At 46.9% G+C, this 20069-nt stretch overlaps 1 long non-coding RNA gene across 1 annotated transcript; it reads right to left on the bottom strand.

The window, feature by feature from the left end:
- Positions 1-11165: 11165 nt before the first annotated feature.
- LOC128142530 (uncharacterized) lies at positions 11166-19041 on the bottom strand. Its single transcript, XR_008235442.1, has 3 exons — positions 17274-19041; positions 16081-16230; positions 11166-14608 (listed from the first exon to the last, which is right to left on the bottom strand). It is a non-coding gene; the product is annotated as an uncharacterized LOC128142530 (long non-coding RNA).
- Between the last annotated feature and the right edge of the window lie 1028 nt (positions 19042-20069).

The raw sequence follows: 20069 nt of genomic DNA, 5'->3' as shown, positions 1-20069 counted from the left end.
TTTTTAGTTAAACCCTCCCCACTTTAAACCTTTGGTCTTCCCTGTGCAAATCATTCACTTTGCACTTAAAAGGGATGGATGGGTGGCTAGACTAGACAACTTAATAGTCATTTTTCATCTTACGTTTTATGATCTTTCTATAAAGATCTACATGGTGATAACCCTTACTATGACTTCCTAGGGGTTGAGCAGAAGTATGCACCTGCTTTGGCTGTGACAAGTGACTCTCTTGATCATACGTACTTGAAAACAGTTTTGGAAGGCGGCTGCTGCCTCTTTCTAGCATTCAGCACTGTTTGTAGATTATGGCAGCTGAGTATTATAATTTAGTTTCAGCATTCTCAGTCATCTGTGATCATTTCCAGTAGCATCCCCATAGAGTTTACTGTCTGTGGATGTCATTTTTAGGGAATGGACCTCAAAAGCATTCAGAGAAAGACTGATCTGACTCTCTTGGCAAATGATGGCAGCAGATGGGTTGCCTGGTATCCCTTTACAGGCTTTCACTCCCCTTGGGTGCTGGTGTTATAGAGAAACCCATGACCTTAATGGTTCAAAGGAGTCAGATCCCACCTCAGCCTGGTACATAAAAACCAGCAAATGTTGACAATTAAAATGCCTGAATTACTGATGTCACCTGCTCCTAGTACAGTGAGAGAAACAGGGGACAGGTTGGGAAGTCAGCAACCTGCCCAGGTGGGTGAACCATAAAGATAAGATTTGTCACCAGCTACCCTTTTGAGGGGAAATGTGTGACTCAATATTGATACCACAGTCACGACAGATTGGATGGAGAAAGTTTTTTCCTTACAGGTGCCAAGCCAACAGTCTGGGACCCTGTGATGAATGGAGATGTTAGTGAGTACTTCTGAGCCCAGGCTTGACGTATCTCAATAGGATGGAGAGAGGTACATAGATGACCCATAAACTGACTTCAGTTTTTGGCTAAACACTCCAAACCATCCAGAATGTGGGTCTTGCCTCCCTCTACCTTCTCTCTGCCTTTTCCCTCAGCCTTCTCTCACAGTCTTGCTTCTCTCCGAAAAGATGATGGTGTAGCTGGCATCTTCTGCAACATCACTGTGAGTAGGTGACTGGTGAGGCCGCTAAGGATGTCTTAAACAACTCAGTGCTCAGTCAAACTCCACCAGCTCCGAAAAGCCTGCTAAGCCCATGCACCAGGCTTGTCATTGAGCGGGCATCAGCTCGCAGGGCCACAGGGTCTTCCATGAGCCTCCAAGGTGACAATGGGCTATGGGCTACTCCACTCGCCATGGTGTTTGTCGTGCTAAACTACTCAAACAAAAAGAGCCCGCATGGTGCCTTGTGAGAGAGATGGTGGCCATGGACTCCACCAGCAGGGGGTTTCAGCTCTTTCCACAGAGCAGGGCTAGAGGCAGGTGAAGGATGAAGGTCCCACTCCCCAGGTTCTTCCAGCCTACCCATGGGCTGGGGTGAGGGCAGCCCCTCAGATGTGTGCTACCGCCACATATCACCAGACAAGGACAACATGCAAGCTCTCTGCCATGGCTGTGAGGTTGACCCCCTGAAGGCAGGTACTGTGTCTTAAGGCATCACCATAAACAGGTAAGGAGACTTTCTGAGGCTGCTGGGTTGTGGTGGGTTGACCCTGGCTGGGTGCCAGGTGCCCACCAAAGCTGCTTTATCACTCCCCTCCTCAACTGGACAGGGGAGAGAAAATATAACAAAAGGCTCGTGGGTCAAGATAAGGACAGGGAGAGATCACTCACCAATTACCGTCATGGGCAAAACAGCCTTGACTTAGGGAAAATTAACTTAATTTAATGCCAATCAAACCAGAGCAGGGTAATGGGAAATAAAACCAAATCTCAAAACACCTTCCCCCCACCCCTCCCTTCTTCCCAGGCACAGCTTCACTCCCAATTTCTCTACCGCCTCCCCCCCAGCAGCGCAGGGAGATGGGGAACGGGGGTTGGGGTCAGTTCATCACACGTTGACTCTGCCGCTCCTTCCTCCTCAGGGGCAGCACTCCTTGCACTCTTCCCCTGCTCCAGCGTGGGGTCCATCCCATGGGAGGCAGTCCTCCATGAACTTCTGCAACGTGGGTCCTTCTCACAGGCTGCAGTTCTTCACAAACTGCTCCAGCGTGGGTCCCTTCCACGGGCTGCAGTCCTTCAGGCACAGACTGCTCCAGTGTGGGTCCCCCACAGGGTCACAAGTCCTGCCAGAAAACCTGCTCCAGCGTGGGCTCCTCTCTCCACGGGTCCACAGGTCCTGCTAGGAGCCTGCTCCAGCGCAGACTTCCCACGGGGTCACAGTCTCCTTTGGGCACCCACCTGCTCCGGCGTGGGGTTCTCCATAGGCTGCAGGTGGATATCTGCTCCACCGTGGACCTCCCTGGGCTGCAGGGGGACAGCCTGCCTCACCATGGTCTTCACCAGGGGCTGCAGGGGAATCTCTGCTCTGGCGCCTGGAGCACCTCCTCCCCCTCCTTCCTCACTGACCTGGGGGTCTGCAGGGTTGTTTCTCTCACATGTTCTCACTCCTCTCTCCAGCTGCAGTTTCTGTGCCACAGCAACTTTTTTTTTTTCTCTTCTTAAATGTGTTATCCCAGAGGCACTACCACTGTAGCTGATGGGCTCGACCTTGGCCAGTGGCGGGTCCATCTTGGAGCCGGCTAGCATTGGCTCTGTCAGACATGGGGGAAGCTTCTGGCAGCTTCTCACAGAAGCCACCCCTGTAGCCCCCCAGCTACCAAAACCTTGCAAGCCCAATACATGGGTCTCCACCAGAAACCTGCATCCGCTCCTGCAGAGCAATGAGGGAGACTCAAGGCATCTCCAGGTTAGGAGAATGAAAAGTATTGCAGGTGGAGATGCTAACAAGGCATCTCTTCAGCAAAGGTGGCATGAGAGATCACCAGCCTTTGCCTTTCACTCCCTTACCAGGGGTGGGTCAGGGTGGGAGGGGACCTCTTTCAGGGCACCACCACCCTGGACCACCTACAGCTGATCCACGTATGGAGCTGGTGAGCTGTGGAGGCAGCACAGGAACCAGCCAAGTAAAGGGGAAGTGGGGGCCACACCAGTGTGAAACGGCTTCTGCAAAATGCCTGCTACTTTTTCAGCAGTTTCTGAAAATACGCAACTCTGTAATAAAGGGTTGGGCTCCTGACTCACGAGGAGCTGTTTAATTTACAGAAGCAGCTCACTCCTGAGGCAAGCTAATCTGCCGTGCGTTAAACAAGCATTTCTTGATGGGCTGCTTCCCACAGCCAGAGCTACGTCCAGTCCGCCCCTTCCTCCCCAACTCCCCAGCATCGACGTGCTGTCCTGGGCTTGACCAGCCCCAGATGGGAGCGGACTGGATGGCCAAGCCCTGGTGTGAGAATCACGCTGGGAAATGTCACCCACCATGAGTAATGCTGCCGGTGCCTCTGGGTCGTACCAGGAAGAGCTTCGTGCTGCAGGAAGGTGAGCTGCTCTGTAATTATTTCCTGTGAGCTGTGGGAGAGCTTGCCGGCCCTTCTGGGCATGGGTGGGTAATTACGGGCAGACACTGGAGGAGTAACCAACCACGTGCAGGTGACTTGGCCAACATCACCACTGAGGAGCTAGCGACTTCTCAGGCACAGGAAAGCGGCACCCATGTTTATGTGGGTCTGCCTCACTGGGCCTGCTTGAAAGGGGCACCAAACACGGCTGAGAAGGTACATGGATGGATGGCAATTGCTTTGAGTGCACGTCAGCTCCACCTTGAAAGTGTGCTGTCTGTCATTTCAAGAACCAGCTGAGCTCCATTTCCTCAGGGGAACGAGGCACTTCTGCCACACAGTGTGTGCTACTCCAGCTGCTGGTGGGGTAGTCCCAGTACTCCCTCTAGCAAAGAAGGTCTTTTAGTGGTTCTCCTTCACTGCAAGTCACCTGGTGCTGTAAATGCGATGTGTGAGTTGCTGGCAACACGCTGATAACATGGATGCTGCGTGTTACTGGGACATGAAGAATTACCATGGTAAAACCACTGTGGTACGATGCAGGCTTCAGCTTAATCAGGTCCCTGCTCAGTGAAGTCAAGGTGAATTTTGACTTCTACTAAGATCAGGCAATGAAACATATTTGGGGCTGTTAAGGAAGTGAGTCCACAATCAAGCCTAACTTGCAAATGCTATTTTGAAATTATCTTTTCTTACCAGTGGAATAGGACATCCTCCTGCTTTGAGTCTGCTGCACTTCTGGGGATTCTGCATAGTCAGATCTAACCCAGCATGAGGAGGAGGATGAAGGAGTGCCTACACCACAGCACTCATCTCTGATCTGGCCCTTGACAGTCTCACGGATTTTCCTGAACTCACTCCCACGGTGACCTTAAAGGCAACAACATGCCAGCACACCAAGCCAAACACAGTACAGGTTCTTTGGCTTGTTATTTCTAAGCCTTTTAGTGTCCCTGGCTGTCAAGATCCTCCTGACACCCATGAAGCTGAGCACCTTTCTCTTAAAATGTAAAAGCAGAGTGGAGGGATGGAAGCTGGAACATGTCCTTCAGACCACTGCTTACTGCCAGGTGTGACTGCCTCTCCTTGTCAGTGAGGAGGAGGGCCCCCCACTCAGCATCTACCTTGTCAGGCAAGTCCATAGGGATGGACTTTAAGATATTCCAAATGACATGAAACTTGCAAAAAAACCCAACCCCAAAACCCAACCTCAAACCCCAAAACCCCCAAAACCTAGCCCTAAGGGCTGGAAGCACTGCTGCCTTCATTGCCTTTCCAAATATAATGCCTGAATTAGCCTGTTCTTTCAAAGCCTGTCTTGGTCCCTTTTGAGCAAGAACAGATCAAGCACAGCAAGTACCGATCAATTCAAAGAGAGTTTGGTCAATATATTTTCAGACTTAGCAGGTTTTGACAGTGTCTGACATACTGATTTACAGATACCAGCCAGAATCTCTTAACACCCCCACCACGTTATTAAGAGTGGTGTGAGGATATCACTTTAAGCCCAGTCTGGACTAACCCTTGTACAGAAAGCCAGACGTTGTTTAACTGAGAGCGCAATTGCATACAGAGCGCTGCAGCCACACACTGAAATCAGGTAACCGTGTGCTCAAATGGATAATAGTGATCATTTTCCCCTCTCCTAATTTCCATATGGAATGGAAGTAATTAGCCGTGTAACTGTGCACCTATGTGTCCAGCCAAGTATTGCTGAGAGGCTTGGAGCAGACCCAGGGCTTTAGGCTCCAGCTCAGTCTCCTGTTCTTTGGAGTGGCATTGACTTCCCATACAAACCTGTAGAATTAACTCCTAGGGATGGTATTTCTGGATTCCCAACACACTGTTTATGTAAATGAGACAATCCCTTGATATCCTCTTGGTTTTACCGACAGATTTAACACTCTTTAACCTTCATGGGCAAAGATATTCATGTTATATCAATAACTGCTTTTTACATCTTTCCTCAAGGAATTCTTTCTCCACTTGAAACTCATAATGGAGCAATTGAGTTCCTTCAATTCAAATTTAAATGATTCATTGAACATTTTACACTGACTCACTTCTTACTCTGCTGCTCAGACACACTGACGCTTAGTCAACTTTCAAAGGGTTTTCTTTTCCTTGTTTTCCTAGTGCTGTCCTAAGGTGTCTTCCTTTCAAATAATGCTTCCTGCATCATCCTGGGCTCTCTTCCACTTCTGCTCTTCCACTGGCACATAGCGGCAAGGACCTGAGAGCAGGGCCATGCTTTCTTACACCTAAATGAATAAATGTTCTTCTTCCTAACAAGGTCTGGTCTAAACAGGCCAGGTGGAAGAAAACGCATGTTACCCTTCCCTTTTATAGCAAACCAGTTAAGTAATTGCTGACCTGCCCATGGTATTATTCACTCTAGCTTTGCGTGTTTGAATACAATTAAAGCAGTGACAGGTATTTCCCCAGCACATTTCAGGGCACCACGGTATCCAGCATCGTTGCTGAAGATGCTTTATCCCAGGTGTACACAGGACCTTGACTGAAACACCCTGCAGCACCACGCCTTGGAGAGCAAAAGCCCGTGGCATGCCTGTCGTGGCATGTCAGTTGTGCTTATTCACTAAGCTTGCCCTTTCTAGAGCCTCTTCTAACCCCAAAATGTCCCAACACCTCCCCACTACCTCTGGCTTTCTGCCTGCACACTGCTCCTCTCATGCGACGGCCTCTGCAATAGCCTGGCTGTGCCGCCCCTGCCATTGCTCCTGCGCTGATGGGGTGGTGCAGACCGCTTGGAAGATGCACTCGCAGCAGCTCCTTGCCATCACGCAGATTCGGAGGGGGTGATGCTATGGAAGAGCTCCTCTGTCCCTCCATCAAGCCAGTCCACTCTTCCCAAAGGTAGTATCTGAAAGCTGCTGCAACGCTTAAAGAGAACAGCCCGCTGATATATTGAAAATTCTTCTCTCTGTCACAACCAGAGTCATTTCCAGATGCCCACATCACCTTTCTGTAGCACAAACAGGAGGACTTCAGTAGTATTCAGGCCCTAAAGCTGCTCTGAAAACCCCCTTGCTTCAGCTTTTATTTTCAGCCAACATTACTGTATTCCTACTGCTCCCATTTAGTTCAAATAGCTCAGCAAACGGCGAGTCTGGCATCCAGAGAGATGTAAATTGTGGAGCAGCTGAAGACAGTCGCTATCTGTGCTTTCCAGCTCTCAGGTGCGTGAATGAGAGAGGTGGGTATTACCCAGCAGTGCACAACTTGCCCCAGGGGTGCAAACTCCCGTCTGAAAACAAGTGCCAAGAGCCATTGATGCCTGTGCAGTTTAGTACGTAGTGTATTTGCTGGGTCTTATTCTTCCATTTTAGATATCTTGTTTACCTAAATGTAAATAAATAAAAAAATGTTATTTGCTATAAAAAAAAGTGCATATTATGTTGTTAGTTAGTAGCCTGACATCCGCTACTGTTCAGGACAGTCCTCTACAAATGAAACTCAGCTTTGCTGCAGGAGTGTCAATGTGCTAGTGCAATGTAAGAGATAACTCTTTTAATGAGAACTCTCTCATTTCCACAACATCCATGTTCGCTTCAACAGGAAATAGTTTGTATGTACCAAGGCCACCTTTTGTCTTCTCCTCTGCAGGATGAAGGTCACTTGTCAGGGATGTGCCCAGGTTACTCGAACACTGGTGAAGACCTCTGCATTTCCATCAGTGTGCTTAAGAAAGTACTTCCCCCAAAGATGGTATTGTCAATTGGTGCTGCAGCCCTGGAAGATGTCCCTGAGCATCCGATAGGATGCGAATGAGAATTCGCTCTGTGGCGGGCGTGCTGGACTGGCTGCAGCATCACTGAACACAGGAGGAGACTTGCCTGTCAGCAGGGATCACTGGGCTTCCTGACGCTTATGCAAGGATGCTTAGAGCTGCATGAATCTCAGAAGTCACGTTTTCTTGGGAAAGTCAATTATTTCAAATCTCCTTTCATTCCAAATTGGAACATTATTTCAAATCTCCTTTCATTCCAAATTGGAACATAATAGAAATATCAAAACTAAGCTTATTGAAGTCCTTTGTTTAGATGCTGGTGTTTTGATATTTTATGGCATTCATAACAAGTTGAAAAAGATTTAAAGTGCTTGATAATTCTGTCTTATCTCAGTGAAATCAGTGATTATGTGAAACATTTCCACTCTCATCTGTTCTGCTAGGAAGAAAGCAAAATCTGTCAGTTTTAATGAGAAATGAGTTACCAAAGAAATCTATACCACTCATCAGCATTGGCTGGACACTCCAGACTACTAACGATGTCTTTCTCTGGCAGTCAGTTCTCACCACCAGCCTCCCGTCATTTCTGTGACAGCTTCTCTCTGCACGGATGGAAAAAGGCACGGGCTCTGGTGATGACAAGAAAACCCCAACCCTAATTTTGTCTTCCTTTTCTCAAGCTTTTGTTCCCTGTTTAAAGAAGGAAGAGCAGTTCTTGTTTGCAACAAAGATCTCCCCAGCAAGGTGCAGCAACGGCAGTGGCCCAGAAGGATGAGCTGTACAGCTGTACAGGTCCTACCTCATGACACTCAGCATGGGCCACATTTAGCAGTGGTGAAACGGGAGCTGTGTCAGTCTTAAGTTCTCCAATGAGTCTATCCCAGGGCCTCAGAGGTTTTATCTACAGTATCCTCAAAGCAGATGTAAATAACCGGGTGGTTAAAATTGAAGAGCTTCTGGTAGCTTGTTTCTGCAGTGCTAGCAACAGTGGTGAGCTTAAGGAAAGGCTGGTTTAGGGCCGGTCACGGGGATCTGAACCTCTACCTGGAAATACCTCTAGGCATCAGGTACATCCTGACGTGCCATTCTAAGAGATGCTTTTACCACTTAAGTATTGTGGAATATGAAGTTCCTCAATTTATGGATTTTTCTTTCATTCTAGTTTTTTTTTCCATGGCTGGCTTCCCATTTGGGGAACACCTGGACACAAAAACTGAATCAACCCCAAAAGAAGCCAGTTCTGAAGCTACAAGTAAACTTCTCCAGGCTACATGAAGCTGCAATGGCTCTTACCAAAGAGGGCTGGAGCTTCAGAGCAACGATGGTAGCACAGGTAAACATGTTACTGAACTGCGGCTGCACGCAGAGGAGGAAGAGTGCAAGACGTCTCTGTGAAGTGTTGTTACCCAAGATTTGTTTGAATCGATTTTCATCCTCTGTGGGTAATTATCAAATTAAACGGTTTAAGAATGAAAACTGGAAAAATTCTTCTTCGAGAGGAAAAAAAGTTAGCCCTGGAGCTTGGTGTCCTCTCCCAAGAAACCTGTGAAGTATCTCTTGCGATGTGGGAACAGTAATTTGATTGTATTATAAGACAGACTGGAAAAACGCACAAATTGGAGTGACAAGCACTTCCAGTCAGCGGTGATTACAAAAACCCCAGCTCCCAGCATGAGCCCTCTCTAACCACATCCAGGGAGTTGTATTTGTGAAAGGGATCAAACACCAGACAAAACTGTTGTTCTCATCATCTTCATTTTAGATGAATTCTGAATCCCTCCGTATGCCGCTGCGTAAAATTTCAATTCTTTCCCTCCTCCTTTAGCAGCACTGTTAGGGTGTGAGACAGGGTCAGACAGTAACGTCTCATATTACTGAGGAGTTTAAAATTAAGCCTGTGCTTTGATGAACCATAACGATCACACCCTATTTGAGAAGCATTGATCTCTGATATGGCCCACAGGCGTCATGCAGAGCGAGAGATTCTCTGCACCTCTCAGGCTCAGGTCTGTGAGGGCTGCTGCTTTGGAAGAGGCAATTACCTCTGCGCATGGATGTCGTGGTGATGAGCAAGGGTTAGGTTTGCTCTGGCACCCTGCCACTAACAGTCTTGCCTGTGCTGAATGCTTTGGGGAAGACCCTTTTTCATTTCCAGCTGGAGATACGGTGCTGCTGCAGCACGTCCTGATGTGAGGGGTCCAGCGGGTTGCACGGGGCTGTGCCCGCCACGTGCAGCAGCTGCTGTTGCTGCTGGCTTGGTGTTACTACCGTCACCTTTTCCTTTATGTCACACCTGCCTTTGAACCTGCCTTTCCCGTTTCTCCTCCCTACTCAGCAGCTCTGCATCCGAGTGGGACCTGCCCGGGTACTGCTCCGCTCTGCACTGGCACTAGGCGCATGGCTGCGGTGAACGCAGGGATCCAACAGGCATGTAGTGACACATTAACACCTGTGGTCGAGGAGATGACTCATGGGAGGAGCACATCCTCGCTTCAGGGCAACCGTGTCTACCAAAGGGGCAAGATGAAGGGCTGGAGAGGTGACTGCTTCAGCCGTCCAACAGCAAGCGGGACCTGCGAGTCGCCCAGCACCCCATCCGGGGCGGTGCTGCCTTCGGAGCGGGGACAGGCAGACAGCTCCTCAGCTGCAGTCAGCAGGCACCTTGATGGGGTTCACTCACTTCACTTCAAACCTCTACAGCCAACACATCCACTCCCCTCTAAATTTCCTCTGCAGCCAACGGAGAAGAGAGGTGCTCCCGGGGCACAGGTAATCCCACCAGCAGCTGTACAGCTGAGTCTGTTGGGTTCCCCGTTTCTCCCCACTGGCTGTAAAGAAGGTGCAGGGAACTAGCTCAGGTGTGGGCATCACCGCTGTAAGAGCAGGTGAAGTTGGTGTTGCTTTTCAAGTCCCTAAGTGAGAGACAGGGAACTGAGAGTCTTTGGATGTAACCTTACTCCAGTAACACCACTGGAAATGCTTTCTGTGCATGCACATAATCCTTTCTGAAATGCAGAAAACCTGCTCTGAAGCAGGAAAGCTCCAGATGTTGCTATAGCCCTCGCACAGTTTTCCTGCTCCAGAAACTATATTGGAAGAAAAGGCTTTCCTTTAAATTAACAATGGAGTTTCTGCCATTACAAAATGTTTTGGAGCCCTTCCTCCCACAGTATCACACGGGGACACAGCTAACAAACACTGCTAGACCATCAAGTGCAGAGCTAGTCTAAACCTGTCAGGAATACCCAGGGCTGATTCCGTGCATTAATTATATGTTGTGTAAAAAAAGGATTTCCTAAGAGCTTTTTTTAAGTTAAACCGAAGATCTGGATCTTTCCTTTTTTATGTGTCAAGGAACTAGATAAACCAGAATGGAAAATCCTGTAACAGCCACACTTCACGTATCAGCATCGCCTATCATTGTCACATCTTCTCCAGAGTGCCCCCATTTGCCTTGTAATGAACCCCTGTGTTTTAAAACAAATCTTTCTTCAAAGGAGCATCCTCAGGCTTAACATGGTTTCTCTTAACTTATTGCTTATCTTTGAAGGAGTGGAGATCCCAGGGTCCACTTTCTGGGTGCTAATGGCTTTTAGCTGTGATGGGTCATCATGACAGGTGGGCCGGGAGGAGTGGGGAATGTGCTGGGCAGGCTTTTACTACGTAGCTAGGATGGGTGCTGGCAGGCAGGAATTTGCAGGTGCTGCACCACCACGGGGTTCCCACACATAAGGAATTTCATGGAGACTCTTACACCATGGCCAGCAAATGGAAAACATGTCCTTGGTGATTCCTCAATCTTTCAGCTACCAGTTTCTTTGTAGAAACAGGCTTAAATGGAGGTGTTCAGCTATGAAGTAGCCATAGGAAAGAAATTGAGTGTTAAGAGGATTAAGATATCATAATTACAACTACTTGGTACAGAAATGGGGGCTTTTACTTGTGCACGTTGACATTGTGGACATGCAGCTTTAACATTTTAAATTGATTCACCTCAATTTTCTGGAGCATCTCCATGCAGAAAAACCACCTGACGTGACAGCATGCCTTCATGAAATCTCTGCTGGCAAAACCCACCCTGAGACAAAGTGCAAAAGAGATGAGACTGGGTGGCCCTGCCTCCAGAGGGTTAGTCTGGCTTAAAGTTACCTTATTGAAATCTCAGCATGGGGAAGGTTAGAGCCACGGAAGCAAAGATCTTTGCTAAGAACCTAATTAAGATGACTGCAGGCATGTGCTAGCAAAGGAGCCTGGTCAGACCTTGCCTGAACACAGAAGTCAGGGCTTCAGCGCTAGTGTGGACAGAACCTTCGTGTCGAGTCTTCAGGGATGGTTCTGGGAATGGCTTACAGCCCCCTGAAGCTGCACTGATTTAAAATGGGCTGTGAGGCATTTCCTGATTCTTCATTTATGGAAATGAATGCAGACTACAATTTTTGTACTGCAGTCTCTGGGAAATGCCCAGGCTGGCAGGTGGTGATGACTCTCTTACAGGTGCCTGCGCTGCAAAACTTCTCCAGCGCACTATAGAGGTTTCCTAGCAACTTCCATGGTCTTTGTGCTCAGATTTGTTTTGAGATATGGGCCATCACAAAGCAGTATTTCTGCCTATTTAAACTAGTTTAGTTTAGTTCTTTTAAGCTGGCAAGGCAAGTGCAGTACAGCGGCAGTGTCTGATTTATATCCTTTTCAGCTATTCCCTCCAAAACTAACAAAAACCTGAACCAATGTAGGTGGGTTTCTTGCCTTTTTTTTCACTAGCCAGATTACCAGTCCATTGCTTAAATAGCTGAGCAACAGGAAAACTCCTAATCCATCTTAAAAAAAAAAAAAAATACACAGGAGCAATGTTTTCTCTGATCTCTGCATCTATTACATTCTTGCTGAGCTGCTCTGGCATATCTGAAACCAACAGATGTTGATCATGTGCTTTGGACAACTCTTTCCAAATACGTGACAGACATCACATTTTTGAGCCAAAAATGCTCTTAAAACCAAGCAAAACCAAAGTAGCTAAACCATGCTAACCTTTGTGCGTGTGCATGTGTATCCAGTTTAAAATTGGCCATAGGTTTTAAGTCTGTAAATTCACTGATAGCATCCAGGTTTGAATACGTTGAAGCATTTATTCAGTATTTTGTATCGGCTCAGACAGTCAGCTTGAAATGACAGCCTTAACTAGAAAGGAAGCGAGGGAGCGATTTGGTGAGTGGAGCAAACTTGAAAGAGTTTGGGTGTAAGGGGATGCAGAAGAGAAATCCAGATTATACCCAACTCCTAGAGCAGCACTGAGACATGTGTTACTGAAGTCATTCACTAGACAAATATGTATTTCTTCAAAGATAGCAGAGGGGAAAAAACGATTCCCCCCCCTCATTTAGCAACTGGAAAGCAAATGCCAAGTGCCTCAGTGTTTTCCTTGGCACCTGTGCTGCTCCGTGAGCTCCCTCATAGAGAACCATGAGCAACTGAAGTGCAAGAGGAAATGTGGAATCAAGTCCCCCCGTGCTGCAGCCAGACTCCTTCCTGCCCTCAGCAGGATCCGTCCCCGCATGACACTGAACAAACCCCATATTCACGGGGCTTGGCATCCCACCTCGGCACGGCTGAAGCACAAACCCAACCCTTCCAACACCACCCTACGTGAACTTTCTCCCTAGGCTTGGCTGTCACCATGACTATTTTAACCCAGCATCAGGCACCTCCATCAGAGATTAGCTGCACTTACACTCTTGAGTGTGTTGGGGATTTGCCAGCTCCTGCCATTTGCCATACTCCACTGCTATAAACCATTGGCTTTCTTGCTCAGCACTAGTGTTTGCTCCAATGAGGCTATGTCAGCTGTTGGCATCGGTTGCAGAGATCAGGGCAAGCTTCCAGAGCAGATCAGGCCTTGGATTTCTATCAAAACCCATCTGTTCTTGGCTGAGAGTTATTTCCACCACCTTTATAGGTGGGTGGGATAATGAGCTATTGAACCCACAAATTAGCACAACATGGAGCTCTTTTAAGAGCCTTCCTCTCCAGAAAGTCAAGGCTGCTACCACATCTTGTGTACACCAGCCAGCCGAGTGAGCTAGGAGGACTTCTAGCTGACGGTGTCAATTGTTTTTAAAGTGTTACTGCACTGCTAACATTTGAAAAACAATTTAATATTTCTCCCATGACAGTCACTTCAAATACTCTGGAAACAACTCGTATGAAACAGCGGACGACAGCCACGATGCTTGTCTTTTCTGAGGTGCCCAGGTTGGATTTGGGTACAGCTGGTGCCAGGCAGGACTACAAGGTGAACGTTGCAGCAAATACACCTCCTCCATCAACCTAAACCCACTTGATCATCGGTCACGTGCCGGAGGGTTAGCCTCGCACCTCAGGCCCTGCCACGGGAGCATTGTAATTAAAGAGCGCAAGGGCTGAAAGGAATTCAGGCAGAGCTGCTGTGGCAGCACTCCCTCCGCAGCCAGCTGCGGCACCAAGGGTTAACTCTCTGCTGCCTGCCTCCACAAATCTGCATAATGCCTTGCGTTTGGCAGCTCATTTGCATAATTTTAAATGACTCTTTTGTCTTGAAAATAAAATCTAAAACACAGCTTCAAAAATAAGTGGTAGATATTGACATTTCATACACTAAGAAGGCTCGGTTAAGTCTATTTGTCTGAACTCATCAATTGAGGTTGTAAAAATAATTTTAACAAAGCGATGTTGTTTCTTTATTGCAGAGCCTTGAGTGTTCTTTCCCAGTGCCATTTTGACTACGCTAAATAAGGTCTAACGTGCTCACTCACCCCACACAGAGGGGCTGAAGCTGGCCTACACACGCTCAGACCATCCGGAGGGCTCAGCAGCTCCAGCCTCTGCGAGGGGGAACTGGAGAGACAATGCCAGCAGCTGGAGACCAAATCCCTGTCATCAGCACGTCCTTATCAGGGATGGGCTTCCCTCCAGGCTGTAGATGTGTACCCAGTGGTGTCGACACACCGGTGGTATGAGGTCAGTGTCCCACCTCCCACTGCCATGAGGGATTCAGCTCACCAGAGGATGGATACCTACATTTCATCAGCTGAATCACACACCCAGCTCCATTGACTGCTGTAATGAAGTCTCCACTGACTAGAGTGGGAGATTAGACACCTAAATTCAGGGATCTGTTGTCTGGATCTGATTCCAACTCCAAGCTCAGCTGACAGCCTGTGAGTCGGTCTTTGCGGGCTGAGCCCCGTACCTCTCAGCTCTTCTCTCCCTCATCTTGGGAGACAGATACAAAGCACTGTGTCTTCTACTTGCAGTGATGCGTTTCAGTGTAGGAGAAGGGGCTATTAGCCTGAACTGGCACTTCAGCATGTTTTAAATCATAGTTTATCAGAGCAGCAGAATAAATCCTAGGAAATAGGAAGTCAAATAGATAAATTTGACTTTAGTCAAAATAGTCAGTAAACTGACCTGTCGTTATGACTGAAGCCTATCTGAACTCCTGCCCCAGTGCCTTACATACTATAAGCTTCTTTACATTCCTCAGGCAAAGACCTGTAATTTCTGTATTAAAAAATTTACAGCATTTCTAAATGGGACATCCCCATGCAATGCACTTGTGCTCTTGACTTTGCAGTCCCAAAAGCTAGGCAACACCAGAAGACATTTCTCGCTCGACGCCAGCTCCCCACCGGCAGCGTGCCCAGCAGGCGCTCTGCCCAGAGGAGCAGCCAAGGGGCAGGAGGGCTCGCTGCCTCCTCCCCTGCCAGCTGGAAGGCACCGCGTCAGGGAAGCTTTTGGCAAATCTAGCTGGGTCTAGGTAGTTTGTATGGGGAAAAGGACAAGAGTAGGTATGTAATCCTGAGTGAACAGAGCCGTCAAATGCTAACAAGTTTCTACCTGGCATGTTTAGTTCAGTTTTTCTTTTGCCCAGTGCTCATAACTCAAATTCAGGTGAACTTTGAAGTTTCCTGCAAGTGATAATATACTGACTGCCCTCCTTCAGACTCTAGTGGCATTACAGTTTTCAATAAAATGTTTCAAAGATGATTTAGGGTCATCTTTTTCTATCTTTGCTTTTAGCAATAGCTAAACGTTTTACTTGACATTTCTGTTAAAAATTAGAAAAATTAACAAAGGCAGATATGCAGTATTAAACATTTCAGCCCAAATAATTAAAGCCGGATAAATTTACAAACACTCCAGTTCACCTCAGTTTGTAGCAGTAGGCAACATTCATTGCAAGTGAAACTACTTGTATGTTCAGTTAGTAGCAAGTCATTCTGTATTTGCAAACCTGCCTGCAGTTTCATGTTAACTACTGACCCATCTATTTAAATACACACACCAACACATACGCAGGCATATACAACAGACAAGTGTTGTAATTGCTGTTACTCACAATAAAATGTTCATCCATCAGTTAACTGTGTCCCTTTCCTCCTACACTGCAATGGTAAAAAACCTTCCAGACTATTTATTTGTATTTTCTTTTCTCCATTAGTTTCACTGAAGCTAAATGTTAACCGTCAAAGCAGTTCCCAACACAGGTCTCTGTACCGCATCTCCTACTGACCACTGCCCCCACTGCACTTTTTTTTCTCCCTTTCAGCACTGAAGGTCCTTCACCATGAAAATCCCAAAACTTCATTTCATGGGACTCCCATCTGTTAGAGCTGCCTCTCTTCACACGAAGTCAACATCTTTTTTTTTTGACATTTAATCACTTGCACGACTGGTTGTGATGACCCACTGCAATTATGTTCTCAGCTTGGGAATATGCTACAGGGACATGGAGGAACAGTTAAAAAACGGTCATCCTGTTCTATATAAATGTCCTTAGTGATTTAAGGGGGGAAAAACAAAGAAGAAAAAAACTCACAAGATTTCTAGGAGAATGGTGAGATCTTTCCTGAAAGCAAAGCCCATCATTTAAAAGGAATTGGGTGGTCCAAGAGATGAGAATGTTTTCACTCCTGGAAAGCTGCGTTTGAAACTGTGCCTGCATGCCCATGACAGGAGCCTCTGGCTGCTGAAACGTGGAAGAGCTATTTCAGAAGGGACAGTGAATTTGCAGACTCTGTGTACACTCATTCTGCACAGGCCAAACTTGCCTGAACAGCTACTGTTTATCGCTTCTCAAATGACACAGCCTCTGGTTTGCTTAAAATGCCAGCTGTAAAAGGAGGCTGCTTTGGAGCTGTTTCACGAGCAGATCAGTTTTCTCTCTGTGTGCCTGTGTTTTGGGCTCAAAACTTGTGTCCCTCTTACCACCCTCCGGTTCACGTTGCAGAGCAGTCTGAAAGCACAAGACCTGGCCTTCTTTGGGGTGAAACCAAATGGAAACTTCTGCTCCCAAAGTGCAGCACAATCTCTGGGTAAGCTGTGGATGTTCAGTCCGTGAGGTACACCTAAAGCTGGCCAACACAGACCCTGTCAAAATGCAGCACTGCAGATGCTTGGGCACCCAGCACCCGCTGCTTTATGCTACACTTGACTCCTCTTGAATTTTAAGCATTTTTCAGCTGAAATTAAAACCAAATGCAAGAACTATCTACTATTTCTTTCTATATTATAAATAGCTGTCCATGACAGGTGGCTATTTGATGGCAGAGGAGCAGTGGCTAAAAAGCAGGCTACTACACAGAAAGGTAAATCCTGGCCCCATTGAAATCCATGGAATAATTCATTTGCTTTTGCCCTGGAAGGCCTCCACTCCTTTCCCTGCCAGAAACAAATTTACTCTGCAATGATTTCAGAAGGTGGTACGTGAATCAAGGCCATACAGAACTATTGCTGTGAATGCAGTTCACCCTCACAATTTATAAAGGCAATTTTTTTTCAAAACTGCCACTTTTGAAGGTAAATATGGTTAAGGCAAGAGTAACTAACCCAATCAAATGGAACTAACAGGGAAAAAAAAATCCTTTTTTGTCCAGTTAATCATCCGGACTCCCTTGGCAGCCTGCAGACAGATTAGCAGAAGGCAATTCCACAGCGAACCCAGACAACCCGCTAGGGCCACATACCTGCCCTTTCAGTTGCTAAAGTTCAAACAAATTCTATTTTCCTTACCATGAGCTTACAGGAAGCTGCTTTGATGTAAATGAGCACAACTCCGCTTTTCAGCTGCCTGCACAGGAACACCTGCCCAGGTGACACAGCCGACAAAAAGCCGCAGAGATACACCCACCAGGTATACTGTGCACACGAGCTCTGCCCACACCACCTTCCAGGGATGGTCGCACAATGTGGCTGTCCACAGCCTCTGTTCCCAGGACATTCAGCTCCGGCACAGTGCCCAGGATGCCTGGTGACCTCCTCTTGTCACGCTCAGCTGCATTTGCCAGCAGACAGGTCTGGTCTGCACATACAAAAGCCATCACGTAAACTTTTTGTTTGGGTCTGGACAAGAAGAGATGTCCTGGATGCCTAATGAGAAGGAATAGGTGTTCAGAAGTGTCTCTGGGAGCTGGAAGAGAAGGATGCAAGTAAGGGGCTACAACAAGGGTAGTGAGCAATGTCAAGTGAGGGATCTGACAAAACAAAATCTCAGTCTGTCAGATACTGGTGGATCTAAAAGCTCCACTGAGTACTTGGCAGAGACCTCACCTCAGTCCCAGACATACTGTGCCAACTCCCCTAAACAGAAGAAAGTAACCCTGACTATATACTAAAGAAAGGAGAAACAGATGCAGAATCCTAATTTCTAGCCCAGGAGTCCTTCACTGCAGAGTCAGGGAGAGGAAATGCCAAGCAGCTCAGACAAGAGAGGAGAAGGGAGATCAGGTACCTGCAGTATTGCCTGATTTTAAACAGATATATTTCAGTCCGCATGTGGTAGCAAGTGTTACATCAGCAGGCTGCGTGTCAAAGTGTCTAGCTCACCATATTAACTTCTGAATATCTGAGGCTCTTTCGGCCAAATTTTGACATGAGGTTCTGGTCTCAGAGATCTGTTAGCTTAATTGACCCAAGTATCAGAGAGGGGGCAGGAGAACCGATTAGTACCACAGCTAAAGGAAAGACTGCAGCAGAGCTCAACTTTTTTAGTCACTGGAGAATCCACACACAGGGCAGAGAGAAATGGTGTGTGCACTGTTAGACACTGAAGAACCCACTGTAAGAAAAAAACTCCACAGGAAACAAGTTTTCATCAGCTCTGAACCTTACTAAGCTACCTACTCTTTTGTGGCCTTAAACCATACTTCTTAAAGACCAGTATCATTTTGTGCACAAGACAAATGATTTTTCTATTACAGCGACCTCTTCACTTGACAGCCAGGTACAAGTTGTTAGAAAATAAGAGATTATAAACACTCAATACCTGGCATCAAGATGAAGTTTAAGCTGTCATAAATAAGCAACGTATAAAAAAAAATCAGGCTATGACAACCTGGGACATGAGCACGACAAAATGTAGTCCAGGACAGCAGAAAGAAAATGGCTGGCAGCGCAGTCCTCCTCTGCTGGAATTGTCTGATTTCTAGTGTTAACTTGCAAACTATGCAGGTAGTTGTGTTGCAAAACACGTGGATGTGGTTTAAAAGCCTGATGTTCCCAGCCCCAAACAAACTACTCTCATGCTATACCTAGACAGAGGGAGAGCAAGAGGCAGCGAGGGACCTGCTTTGCTTCAGTTTGTGGCACAAGGCACAGGAAACAAAAATTTTTCTTTGCAATGCACTTTGTTGCTCACTATAGGAGCTTCTGCTCGGCCTTGGGAATAATCTAGAAGCTGCAGTTTTCTGCACAACATTCTTGTTGACTTTTCCAGGAATGCTGGCCTCATTTCTGCCACAGCAAAATACAATCTTATGCTGCCAGCCTGATGTCATCTCTGTTGACATCTGGAGTTAACAGCCTGGAAAGCGCATACTGGGGCTCTCCTTAGCTGCCTGAAGCCTTTACTTCTGCCAAGGGCCTCCTCCTTGACTTCAGCACGCCACACCAGCCGCAGGCACCGCTGCCGGTGGTACACCTGCCAGCATCTGCTTGCACTGTTTACAGAGCAAAGTCCCTTGCAGTCCTCCTACCCTAATCCTCCCATCTCTAGCAGGTCCCCTCCCTTTAGAACTAACAGACTTCTGTGCAAAGCACCAGGCCTGCAGCTGCCGAGTGACTTTAGCAAGCGGTTGGGAATAAGTCTGCCCCATTGCACATAATTCAGAAGCTGTTTCCGATGGGAAAGTTCCTGATCTACTGGAATTGGATGCGCATGGAGCAGGAAGCTGGATGACATGACCTCCAGTGGTCCCTTCCAACCTGTGCACTTCTACCTGTCTGAAAACTTCAGGAAATGCTGACCCTCATCAAAACTCAATTTCAGACATAACAGCAATGATCCCACAGGAATTATTTTATATGGTATTTCCAAGCTGGCAAAAACTCTCACACAGACAAGTATACCAGCAAGGAACTTGTTCTGCTGGTTGGGTGTTGGTGTATTTATAGCTGCACCTTCATAAGGAAGTTGCTGCTTTATCAGTATGCCTGAAAATAGCACCATGTATACACAGAGGAGTTGTGCAACACAGGGAACTAATTTCCTTAGGCCAAGACAGAAATCCTGTCTTAAAGATACATTTTGTAAAGTAAGAAAATCTAGTTTGGTTCTTGATTTTTTTCATGACTTGGTAAATATGAACTTTTAAATACCATTTCAGTATCGGATGTTGTCATCCAACAGACTTAGACAATCCAGAGGACTTAGGAAAAGTCTTTTATTTTGAAGTTCTTAAAAAACAAAAGTTGTAAGAATAAACAGTTCTACTACCAGAAAGCAATTCTATTCGGAGTCATTTCAGATAATTAAAGGACCATCAAACTCTGTTACCTGTGTGAATATCTTCTAAGAAATGCATCAATGGA

The sequence above is a fragment of the Harpia harpyja genome, chromosome 5 (genome assembly GCF_026419915.1).
Source record: "Harpia harpyja isolate bHarHar1 chromosome 5, bHarHar1 primary haplotype, whole genome shotgun sequence".
NCBI lineage: Eukaryota > Metazoa > Chordata > Aves > Accipitriformes > Accipitridae > Harpia > Harpia harpyja.
The sequence above is the reverse complement of the archived record's forward strand: the minus strand, read 5'-3'. Positions and strand labels throughout refer to the sequence as shown.